This window comes from Oncorhynchus masou, unplaced genomic scaffold (genome assembly GCF_036934945.1).
Source record: "Oncorhynchus masou masou isolate Uvic2021 unplaced genomic scaffold, UVic_Omas_1.1 unplaced_scaffold_1144, whole genome shotgun sequence".
Taxonomy (NCBI): Eukaryota; Metazoa; Chordata; class Actinopteri; order Salmoniformes; family Salmonidae; genus Oncorhynchus; species Oncorhynchus masou.
The window spans coordinates 52,627-65,339 of NW_027001186.1; the positions used below are offsets into that span (position 1 = coordinate 52,627).

General features: G+C 49.6%; 1 pseudogene; it reads right to left on the reverse strand.

Annotated features, from left to right (window-relative positions):
• The window catches only part of LOC135529352 (formin-2-like), a 164,518-nt pseudogene that overhangs the window by 26,268 nt on the left and 125,537 nt on the right, over positions 1–12,713 (reverse strand).

Below are 12,713 nucleotides of genomic sequence, written 5' to 3' on the forward strand. Positions count from 1 at the left end.
AGTCTTTGAGTTGAGCGTAGTAGGGGCGTCAGTTGGGTATGGCAGTCCTCATGTCCTAGCTCAAGACCAAAAATATAAAACAGGCAACGATAAAGTCTCATTCAGATGGAACGTCTGTTTAGCGTAAAGCACGGCGGGCTTTAGGACCCATACGGAGTATCGCACGGAGAGGAGCTGCCAGTCTGCACGCCTTTCAGAGAGCAGAGATTGTTCGCTTTAAAGGTATTTTAGTCCTAAAGACAGAATCAATCTAAAATAGCTAATGAACTTAACCACTGCCTGGCGTCAGGTTGAGGTGTCGTCCCCCCTGCCTGGCGTCAGGTTGAGGTGTCGTCCCCACTGCCTGGCGTCAGGTTGAGGTGTCGTCCCCACTGCCTGGCGTCAGGTTGAGGTGTCGTCCCCACTGCCTGGCGTCAGGTTGAGGTGTCGTCCCCACTGCCTGGCGTCAGGTTGAGGTGTCGTCCCCACTGCCTGGCGTCAGGTTGAGGTGTCGTCCCCACTGCCTGGCGTCAGGTTGAGGTGTCGTCCCCACTGCCTGGCGTCAGGTTGAGGTGTCGTCCCCACTGCCTGGCGTCAGGTTGAGGTGTCGTCCCCACTGCCTGGCGTCAGGTTGAGGTGTCGTCCCCACTGCCTGGCGTCAGGTTGAGGTGTCGTCCCCACTGCCTGGCGTCAGGTTGAGGTGTCGTCCCCACTGCCTGGCGTCAGGTTGAGGTGTCGTCCCCACTGCCTGGCGTCAGGTTGAGGTGTCGTCCCCACTGCCTGGCGTCAGGTTGAGGTGTCGTCCCCACTGCCCGGCGTCAGGTTGAGGTGTCGTCCCCACTGCCTGGCGTCAGGTTGAGGTGTCGTCCCCACTGCCTGGCGTCAGGTTGAGGTGTCGTCCCCACTGCCTGGCGTCAGGTTGAGGTGTCGTCCCCACTGCCTGGCGTCAGGTTGAGGTGTCGTCCCCACTGCCTGGCATCAGGTTGAGGTGTGTGTACATGTTTCTTACCTTACCAGAATGTTCTGACAGGGTTGGACAACAAAACTCTAGGACTTTTTTTTGTTTCCTGAATATGTTAAAATTATATTTTAGGCTTTAGGGTTCGGGTTGCGTTTAGGGTTCGGGCTGCGTTTAGGGTTCGGGCTGCGTTTAGGGTTCGGGTTGCGTTTAGGGTTCGGGTTGCGTTTAGGGTTCGGGTTGCGTTTAGGGTTCGGGTTGCGTTTAGGGTTCGGGGGAAAATAGGACTTGAATGGGAATACAATTTTACTCCTCAAAAAGTCCAGAAAATTGTGTGTCCGTGTGTGTCCATAGTAGTGTGTGTCCGTGTGTCCATAGTAGTGTGTTTTCTCCTACCTTGGCTGAGGAACTCCTCCATCTTGTCCTTGAAGGGCTGCAGGTGATCTTCAGTCGACACTTTACACACCTTCTCCACCTCTGTGTTGCACGCTGGAATGAGAGGACGACACTAAACTGTTTACAAAACGCCCACAGAACGGCAATACAGTGGCTGATTTCAAGAGAAAAATCACCATTTAAGATATGCAAATATTCAACCTTTAACTAGGCAAGTCAGTTAAGAACAAATTCTTATTTACAATGACGGCCTACCGGGGAACAGTGGGTTAACTGCCTTGTTCAGGGGAACAGTGGGTTAACTGCCTTGTTCAGGGGAACAGTGGGTTAACTGCCTTGTTCAGGGGAACAGTGGGTTAACTGCCTTGTTCAGGGGAACAGTGGGTTAACTGCCTTGTTCAGGGGAACAGTGGGTTAACTGCCTTGTTCAGGGGAACAGTTGGTTAACTGCCTTGTTCAGGGGAACAGTGGGTTAACTGCCTTGTTCAGGGGAACAGTGGGTTAACTGCCTTGTTCAGGAGCAGAACGACAGATTTGTACCTTCAAACCAGCAACCATTCGGTTACGTGCCCAACGCTCCAACCACTAGGCTACATACAATGTCGACCATAACAGATTAGTGCCCGACCAGTGGTCATCTTCAGTGTAGCTAAACCATGTTACTATGACCTAGCGATAGTTTCACATGAACCCAGCCCGCTTCTCTAACATCCCTGAAATGGGCCCTGTACTTACAGAAAACTAACCTATCCTGATCAACTATTACTCGTTGATAAATATGACTCAGCCGAGAGCTGCCCTGTGACACGAGCCTACCAGAGGAGCTACATAACTTCTATGCTCACTTCGAGGCAAGTAACACTGACACATGCATGAGAGCACTAGCTGTTCCAGAAGACTGTGATCACGGTCTCCGCAGCCGATGAGAGGAAGACCTTTAAACAAGCCAACACTCACAAGGCCGCAGGGCTAGACATTACCAGGACGGGTAATGCGAGCGTGCGCTGACCAACTAACCTCCACCCTCACCCTCGACCCTCACCCTCGACCCTCACCCTCGACCCTCGACCCTAACCCTCGACCCTAACCCTAAACTTGTACGTCTAAATCCAGCCTTGACACTAGCTTCTTAGCAATGACTTCACTGACATTTTCAACCTCTCTGTCTGAGTCTGTAATACCAACATGTTTCAAGCAGACCACCCATAATCCCTGTGCCCAAGAACAATAAGGTAACCTACCAAAATGACTACCGACCCGTAGCACTCACATCTGTTGCCATGAAATTCTTTGAAAGGCTGGTCATGGCTCACATCAACACCATCATCCCAGAAACCCTAGACCCACTCCAATTTGCATACTGCCCTAACAGATCCACAGATGATACAATCTCTATTGCCCTCCACGCTACCCTTTCCCACCTGGACAAAAGGAAAACCTATGTGAGAATGTTATTCATTGACTATAGCTCAGCGTTCAACACCAAAGTGCCCTCAAAGCTAAGGACCATGGGACTAAACACCTCCCTCTGATGTCAGAGCCCTACAAATTGTCAAAGACTCCAACTAGTCATAGACTGTTCTCTCTGCTACCGCACGGCAAGTGGTACCGGAGCAACAAATCTAGGTCCAAGAGGCTTCTTAACAGCTTCTACCCCCAAGCCATAAGACTCCTGTACAGCTAATCAAATGAATTACCCCCTGTATATAGCCTCCACATTGACTCTGTACCGGTACCCCCTGTATATAGCCTCCACATCGACTCTGTACCGGTACCCCCTGTATATAGCCTCCACATCGACTCTGTACCGGTACCCCCTGTATATAGCCTCCACATCGACTCTGTACCGGTACCCCCTGTATATAGCCTCCACATCGACTCTGTACCGGTACCCCCTGTATATAGCCTCCACATCGACTCTGTACCGGTACCCCCTGTATATAGCCTCCACATCGACTCTGTACCGGTACCCCCTGTATATAGCCTCCACATCGACTCTGTACCGGTACCCCCTGTATACAGCCTCCACCTTGACACTGTACCGGTACCCCCTGTATATAGCCTCCACCTTGACTCTGTACCGGTACCACCTGTATAATAGTCTCCACATTGACTCTGTACCGTAAAACCCTGTATATAGCCTCCACATTGACTCTGTACCTTAACACCCTGTATATAGTACAGATTTTTTTTCTTCTTAAAACTGCATTGTTGGTTAAGGGCTCGTAAGCAAGCTTTTCACTCTAAGGTACTTCACTCTAAGGTACTTCACTCTAAGGTACTTCACTCTAAGGTACTTCACTCTAAGGTACTTCACTCTAAGGTACTTCACTCTAAGGTACTTCACTCTAAGGTACTTCACTCTAAGGTACTTCACTCTAAGGTACTTCACTCTAAGGTACTTCACTCTAAGGTACTTCACTCTAAGGTACTTCACTCTAAGGTACTTCACTCTAAGGTACTTCACTCTAAGGTACTTCACTCTAAGGTACTTCACTCTAAGGTACTTCACTCTAAGGTACTTCACTCTAAGGTACTTCACTCTAAGGTACTTCACTCTAAGGTACTTCACTCTAAGGTACTTCACTCTAAGGTACTTCACTCTAAGGTACTTCACTCTAAGGTACTTCACTCTAAGGTACTTCACTCTAAGGTACTTCACTCTAAGGTACTTCACTCTAAGGTACTTCACTCTAAGGTACTTCACTCTAAGGTACTTCACTCTAAGGTACTTCACTCTAAGGTACTTCACTCTAAGGTACTTCACTCTAAGATATATGTACCTGTTTTCAGCACAGGTGACAAATACAATTAGATTTTCTGAAGTTCTGTCAAGGTACTGTATGTGGCTGCGAAGGCAAATCATTCAACTGCATTCTGACCCCATCACCTGTCATCCCTGGTAACCCCTGTCGCCCCTGGTAACCCCTGCTCCCCTCCCGCTGATGCCTGCTGTGGAATTCTGGAATCTATTCTAGAACTTCTGTGAAGCTCTGAGAGAGAGTCAAGCACCAATCAGTGGCCATAATGAATTAGAGTCAGAGTGTCAGTGTCCAATCTAAATCCCAGCTGGACAATTACCGCCCTCGACCTGACCTTTAGCCTGTGTCAGGGAGGGCCATGTTGTTCTTCCTGGAGCAGACTGGTTGAGCACATCTCAGTAGGCTAGACACCATCTGTCTGTAATACAGACCCAGCCTACAGTCACCTCTAATAGACCACCAATATAACAGACATCTCAGTAGGCTAGACACCATCTGTCTGTAATACAGACCCAGCCTACAGTCACCTCTAATAGACCACCAATATAACAGACATCTCAGTAGGCTAGACACCATCTGTCTGTAATACAGACCCAGCCTACAGTCACCTCTAATAGACCACCAATATAACAGACATCTCAGTAGGCTAGACACCATCTGTCTGTAATACAGAGGACAATCTAGCTACAGAACAGAGAAGACCATCTAGCTACAGAACAGAGAAGACCATATAGCTACAGAACAGAGGGGGCTTACTGTAAAGAGAGAGGACCATATCATTACAAAGTTACGCTTTCTAGGGAGTTTTTCCTAGGCTGGTTCCTCTCTAGGTTTTTCCTAGGTTCTGGTCTTTCTAGGGAGTTTTTTCCTAGCCACCGTGCTTCTACATCTGCATTGCTTCCTGTTTGGGGTTTTAGGCTGGGTTTCTGTACAGCACTTTGTGACATCAGCTGATGTAAGAAGGGATTTCAATAAATGTGATTGATTGATTGTTAACCTGTTGAAATGTTTTGCTCACAACGGCCACGGAGAGCGAGATCACACAGTCGTCAGGGAAAGCAGGGGTTTGTCACACAAGGCACAGTGTTATATTCCTCAGAGGGCATAAAAAGACATGTTGCTCGTTTGGGAGTTTTGTGCCCATGGGAAGTTCACGGCTTCATGGCTTCCCTTTGGAATCCGTTACCGTCTGACAGACCCAGTCACATGTACGACAAGCTTCATAGTCTGTAATAGGATGCCCCACACATATATATATATATATATATACACATATATACATATACACATATACACATATATACATATACACATATACAACAAGCTTCATAGTCTGTAATAGGATGCCTCTTTCCTCATATATATATACACATATATACATATACGACAAGCTTCATAGTCTGTAATAGGATGCCTCTTTCCTCATATATATATAATATATACACACATATACAACAAGCTTCATAGTCTGTAATAGGATGCCTCTTTCCTCATATATATATACATATACGACAAGCTTCATAGTCTGTAATAGGATGCCTCTTTCCTCATATATATACACATACACATATATATACATACACATATATATACGACAAGCTTCATAGTCTGTAATAGGATGCCTCTTTCCTCATATATATATACACATACACATATATATACATACACATATATATACGACAAGCTTCATAGTCTGTAATAGGATGCCTCTTTCCTCATATATATATACACATATATACATATACGACAAGCTTCATAGTCTGTAATAGGATGCCTCTTTCCTCATATATATATAATATATACACACATATACAACAAGCTTCATAGTCTGTAATAGGATGCCTCTTTCCTCATATATATATACATATACGACAAGCTTCATAGTCTGTAATAGGATGCCTCTTTCCTCATATATATATATACACATACACATATATATACATACACATATATATACGACAAGCTTCATAGTCTGTAATAGGATGCCCCACACACATATATATACATATACACACATACATACATACACATATACATACACACATACACACACACACACACACACACATACACAGCCTTCCTACAGGTTTGAAGACACAGAGGGCGGAGACATCTTGTATGTGTCACGTTCATTGTAAGCGGGTCAGCTTTGTCGGACCATTTCTGTATTGGCGTCACTGGTACTTCCTGTTTAAGCTTTTGTTTGTAAACAGAAAGCAGGAGAATGGAGTCACGGTAAGATTAGCCCGAAGGGAGGACGAGGGAGTGCCTTGAGAGCATTTCTGTTGGTAGGATACAGGTGGTCTGGGGTTTTAACAGGAGATGTGTTGGTAGGATACAGGTGGTCTGGGGTTTTAACAGGAGATGTGTTGGTAGGATACAGGTGGTCTGGGGTTTTAACAGGAGATGTGTTGGTAGGATACAGGTGGTCTGTGGTTTTAACAGGAGATGTGTTGGTAGGATACAGGTGGTCTGGGGTTTTAACACCCCATAGGGGCACAGGAGATGTGTTGGTAGGATACAGGTGGTCTGGGGTTTTAACAGGAGATGTGTTGGTAGGATACAGGTGGTCTGGGGTTTTAACAGGAGATGTGTTGGTAGGATACAGGTGGTCTGGGGTTTTAACAGGAGATGTGTTGGTAGGATACAGGTGGTCTGGGGTTTTAACAGGAGATGTGTTGGTAGGATACAGGTGGTCTGGGGTTTTAACAGGAGATGTGTTGGTAGGATACAGGTGGTCTGGGGTTTTAACAGGAGGTGTGTTGGTAGGATACAGGTGGTCTGGGGTTTTAACAGGAGATGTGTTGGTAGGATACAGGTGGTCTGGGGTTTTAACAGGAGGTGTGTTGGTAGGATACAGGTGGTCTGGGGTTTTAACAGGAGATGTGTTGGTAGGATACAGGTGGTCTGGAGTTTTAACACCCCATAGGGGCACAGGAGATGTGTTGGTAGATGTGAGGTGGGACGGTTTGAAATAACCCAGCATTTAAAACCAGGTGATCAAAAGCCCAAGAATTCCTTCAAACTTGAAGCAGCAAACCAGTTATTTATGGGGGAAAAACCTGTTTTTCCAGAAGCCGTCGTCCAATCCTGCCACTCATGGAGAATCCATGATATTATAGAGTAACAGTACAGCTTCCAGCCCTCTCCTCGCCCCTACCTGGGCTCGAACCAGGGACCCTCTACACACAGACAATAGCCACCCTCAAAGGATCGTTACCCATCGCTCCACAAAAACCGCGGCCCTTGCAGAGCAAGGGGAACCACTACTTCAAGGTCTCACAGAGAGTGACGTCACCGATTGAAAAGCGATAAGCGCGCACCACCGCTAACTAGCTAGCCATTTCACATCGGTTACACTAGCATAGCTTCCTCATCCAGCCACGTTTCACTAAGACATTATATTGTTCAAGTCCCTCTGATAGAAGATTCTCGGACGACGCTCATCCATCTCATTCCTGAGTGACTGGACATTGGCCAATCGAATGGAGGGGGAGCGCCACTCGGTTTTCTCTTCGCCTCCAATTTCACCCGACATCATCCCACGTCTACAGCGTTTTGGTGGATTATGGTCCGGTATGACCAGTGGAACAGCTGAGTCAGAGATGAAGTCTAAATCGAGGTCAGTGATAATAGTATAGCTATTTAAACAATACACGTCACTCAAATGGACAAGTTGGGTCGGGGCGCGTCGCCCTCCTCCGTCCCTCGGGACATGTGGCCCCCCTGTAATTAAAGTGCACATGGTCTCTCCGGTTGAGGCCCGAGGACAGAGAGAGAAACATGGTCTCAGTCCTGACAGAGCGATAGCTACCTGCGATCAACTGCTCCTCGCCAGCAGAACGTGACAGTAGAATGTAGAACTCTTTAAAAAAGGTTCGGCCAGCTACTGAAACTCATTAGGTGACTGAAGGCAATGAGGACGAGCCACTGAAAACGTCTATCGACAGCCTGATAGTCTAACAAGAGCAAACTGAATCGAGCTAAGCATGGCGCCCATTCTGGCCTCGAGCATGGCGCCCATTCTGGCCTCGAGCATGGCGCCCATTCTGGCCTCGAGCATGGCGCCCATTCTGGCCTCGAGCATGGCGCCCATTCTGGCCTCGAGCATGGCGCCCATTCTGGCCTCGAGCATGGCGCCCATTCTGGCCTCGAGCATGGCGCCCATTCTGGCATCAAGCATGGCGCCCATTCTGGCATCAAGCATGGCGCCCATTCTGGCATCAAGCATGGCGCCCATTCTGGCATCAAGCATGGCGCCCATTCTGGCATCAAGCATGGCGCCCATTCTGGCATCAAGCATGGCGCCCATTCTGGCATCAAGCATGGCGCCCATTCTGGCATCAAGCATGGCGCCCATTCTGGCATCGAGCATGGCGCCCATTCTGGCATCGAGCATGGCGCCCATTCTGGCATCGAGCATGGCGCCCATTCTGGCCTCGAGCATGGCGCCCATTCTGGCCTCGAGCATGGCGCCCATTCTGGCATCAAGCATGGCGCCCATTCTGGCATCAAGCATGGCTGCTCTCCCACTGTCCCAAATGGAACCCTATTCCCTACTTTATACTACAGCCCTATTCCCTATATAGTGCACTACTTTATACTACAGCCCTATTCCCTATATAGTGCACTACTTTATACTACAGCCCTATATAGTGCACTACTTCATACTACAGCCCTATATAGTGCACTACTTCATACTAGAGCCCTATTCCCTATATAGTGCACTACTTCATACTACAGCCCTATATAGTGCACTACTTCATACTACAGCCCTATATAGTGCACTAGGTTTAAATAGGGAATAGAGTGGCATTTGGGATGCAGGCAAGCTGTCAGAGATCAGGGTAGAAACTAGGATGTGTTTACACAACTCTCTCCTGCTTCCTCATCTCATCATTTAATGAGCTGCTTGGAACCACATTAAAAAAAAACAACAACTAAGAATCAGAGAGAAATTGGCCCAAGCGAATTACGCCAAATGACCCTGATCTGGTTCTGTCCTGAAATAGCCTGCTGCACTGACCTCTCCCTGGCCTGTGCGAGGGGCTGTGACAGCAGTGACCTCAGCGAAGGGGGTCATGTTTCATCTGGTTGGTTGATAAGACAGACGTGGGGACGAGAACAGTCCAGGAATTTTAAAAATTATAGCGGGAACAGGGTGAGAAGTCTTTTCTTTAAAAAATTGTTTTGAGAGAAAGAGAGAAAGGGAGCGAGAGAGAGAGAAAGAGAGCGAGAGAGAGCGAGAGAGAGAGAGCGAGAGAGAGAGAGAGAAAGAGAGCGAGAGAGAAAGAGCGAGAGAAAGAGAGAGCGAGAGAGGGAGCGAGTTACACAGAGAGAGAGAGAGAGAGAGAGAGAGAGAGAGAGAGGGTCACAGAGTGACTTTGAAAAAGAGAGAAAGATCTGTTTATCATTTCCAATGTGTTAACAACTTCCAGCCTTCTAAATGCTTGACCTTCAGGAAATAACTGGTAGTTTACACACTGTGTTCAAAGCCCTGTTCTCTGCCAGCACTGTACACTACATTTACATCAATATTTACACATGGAGGTGGCGTCCTTATGTCTGAAGCCTCCTGGATAATTAGCATAATAATTCAAGCCACCCCTGTATGATGAGCAATCATGAGGACAAGGTAACGGTCAAACAAGCAGAGGGCCTACGGAGAAACATACAGGCGTGGTGTAGGAGTGGGCTTTTCAGAGAGCTGAACACTACACAAACAAGCAGAGGGCCTACGGAGAAACATACAGGCATGGTGTAGGATTGGGCTTTTCAGAGAGCTGTACACTACACAAACAAGCCTGGTGCAACTCTCCCCCTGGCCTGGCTGGCATTAGAAGCAGTGTTCTGGAACACCAGGGAGGTAGGGGAGGGAGGGCCTAGGAGAGGTGAGGGCTAGGAGAGGTGGGGGGGACGAGGAGAGGTGGGACGAGGAGAGGTGGGGGGGGACGAGGAGAGGTGGGACGAGGAGAGGTGGGACGAGGAGAGGTGGGGGACGAGGAGAGGTGGGGGGACGAGGAGAGGTGGGGGGACGAGGAGAGGTGGGGGGACGAGGAGAGGTGGGGGGACGAGGAGAGGTGGGGGGGACGAGGAGAGGTGGGGGGACGAGGAGAGGTGGGGGGGGAACGAGGAGAGGTGGGGGGGACGAGGAGAGGTGGGGGGGACGAGGAGAGGTGGGGGGGGGACGAGGGAGGGGGGGGGGACGAGGAGAGGTGGGGGGGGGACGAGGAGAGGGGGGGGGACGAGGGAGGAGGGGGGGGACGAGGAGAGGTGGGGGGGACGAGGAGAGGTGGGGGGGGACGAGGAGAGGTGGGGGACGAGGAGAGGTGGGGGGGACGAGGAGAGGTGGGGGGGGACGAGGAGAGGTGGGGGGGGACGAGGAGAGGTGGGGGGGGACGAGGAGAGGTGGGGGGAGAGGTGAGGAAGTACAGTTCCCGCTCAGCCCAGTCAAAACTGTTCGCTGCTCTGGCCCCCAATGGTGGAACAAACTCCCTCACGACGCCAGGACAGCAGAGTCAATCACCACCTTCCGGAGACACCTGAAACCCCACCTCTTCAAGGAATACCTAGGATAGGATAAGTAATCCTTCCCCCCCCCTTAATGATTTAGATGCACTATTGTAATGTGGCTGTTCCACTGGATGTCAGAAGGTGAATTCACCAATTTGTAAGTCGCTCTGGATAAGAGCGTCTGCTAAATGACTTAAATGTAAATGTAATGTAAATGGGACGAGGAGAGGTGGGGGGGGGACGAGGAGAGGTGGGGGGGAGGAGAGAATAATGGTCCGGGCTGTTAGTTCCAGTGAAGGGAAATGTAACGCTGCAGCATACAATGACATCCAACACCTTTGGGATGAATTGGAACGCCGACTGCGAGCCAGGCCTAATCGCCCAACATCAGTGCCTGACTTCACAAATGCTTTAGGCTGAATGGAAGCAAGTCCCCTCTCAATGCAGATGATTTTGGAATGAGATGTTCGACGAGCAGGTGTTCACATACTTTTGGTCATGAATTGTATCTGTGACCAACAGACTGTATTCCCAGTCATGTGAAATCCATAGATTAGGGCCTAATTTCCATTGACTGATATCCTTATATGAAGTGTGAACTCAGTCAAACCTGTGACATTGATGTGTTTTTATTTTGGTTCAGTGCAGTTACCTCGAAGGTCCTTCTTCAGCCTGGTCAGGTCCTTCTGAAAGTCCTCAAACTTCATCTGTGAAGCCTGGAACAGATCCTGGGGCTCAGGGAGAGGGTGGAGGCACGTCTCCCTGCCGGCGTCCTGACCATACATGACATTAGACCACAGAGTGAGAGGAGAGAGGAGAGGGTAGAGGCACGTCTCCCTGCCGGCGTCCTGACCATACATGACATTAGAGCACAGAGTGAGAGGAGAGAGGAGAGGGTAGAGGCACGTCTCCCTGCCGGCGTCCTGACCATACATGACATTAGAGCACAGAGTGAGAGGAGAGAGGAGAGGGTAGAGGCACGTCTCCCTGCCGGCGTCCTGACCATACATGACATTAGAGCACAGAGTGAGAGGAGAGAGGGAGAGGGTAGAGGCACGTCTCCCTGCCGGCGTCCTGACCATACATGACATTAGAGCACAGAGTGAGAGGAGAGAGGAGAGGGTAGAGGCACGTCTCCCTGCCGGCGTCCTGACCATACATGACATTAGAGCACAGAGTGAGAGGAGAGAGGAGGAGAGGGTAGAGGCACGTCTCCCTGCCGGCGTCCTGACCATACATGACATTAGAGCACAGAGTGAGAGGAGAGAGGAGAGGGTAGAGGCACGTCTCCCTGCCGGCGTCCTGACCATACATGACATTAGAGCACAGAGTGAGAGGAGAGAGGAGAGGGTAGAGGCACGTCTCCCTGCCGGCGTCCTGACCATACATGACATTAGAGCACAGAGTGAGAGGAGAGAGGAGAGGGTAGAGGCACGTCTCCCTGCCGGCGTCCTGACCATACATGACATTAGAGCACAGAGTGAGAGGAGAGAGGAGAGGGTAGAGGCATGTCTCCCTGCCGGCGTCCTGACCATACATGACATTAGAGCACAGAGTGGGAGGAGAGAGGAGAGGGTAGAGGCACGTCTCCCTGCCGGCGTCCTGACCATACATGACATTAGAGCACAGAGTGAGAGGAGAGAGGAGAGGGTAGAGGCACGTCTCCCTGCCGGCGTCCTGACCATACATGACATTAGTCCTTAGAGCACAGAGACTTAGATAACGTAGAGTTAGACCACAGAGTGAGAGGAGAGAGGAGAGGGTAGAGGCACGTCTCCCTGCCGGCGTCCTGACCATACATGACATTAGACCACAGAGTGGGAGGAGAGAGGAGAGGGTAGAGGCACGTCTCCTTGCCGGCGTCCTGACCATACATGACATTAGAGCACAGAGTGAGAGGAGAGAGGAGAGGGTAGAGGCACGTCTCCCTGCCGGCGTCCTGACCATACATGACATTAGAGCACAGAGTGAGAGGAGAGAGGAGAGGGTAGAGGCACGTCTCCCTGCCGGCGTCCTGACCATACATGACATTAGTCCTTAGAGCACAGAGACTTAGATAACGTAGAGTTAGACCACAGAGTGAGAGGAGAGAGGAGAGGGTAGAG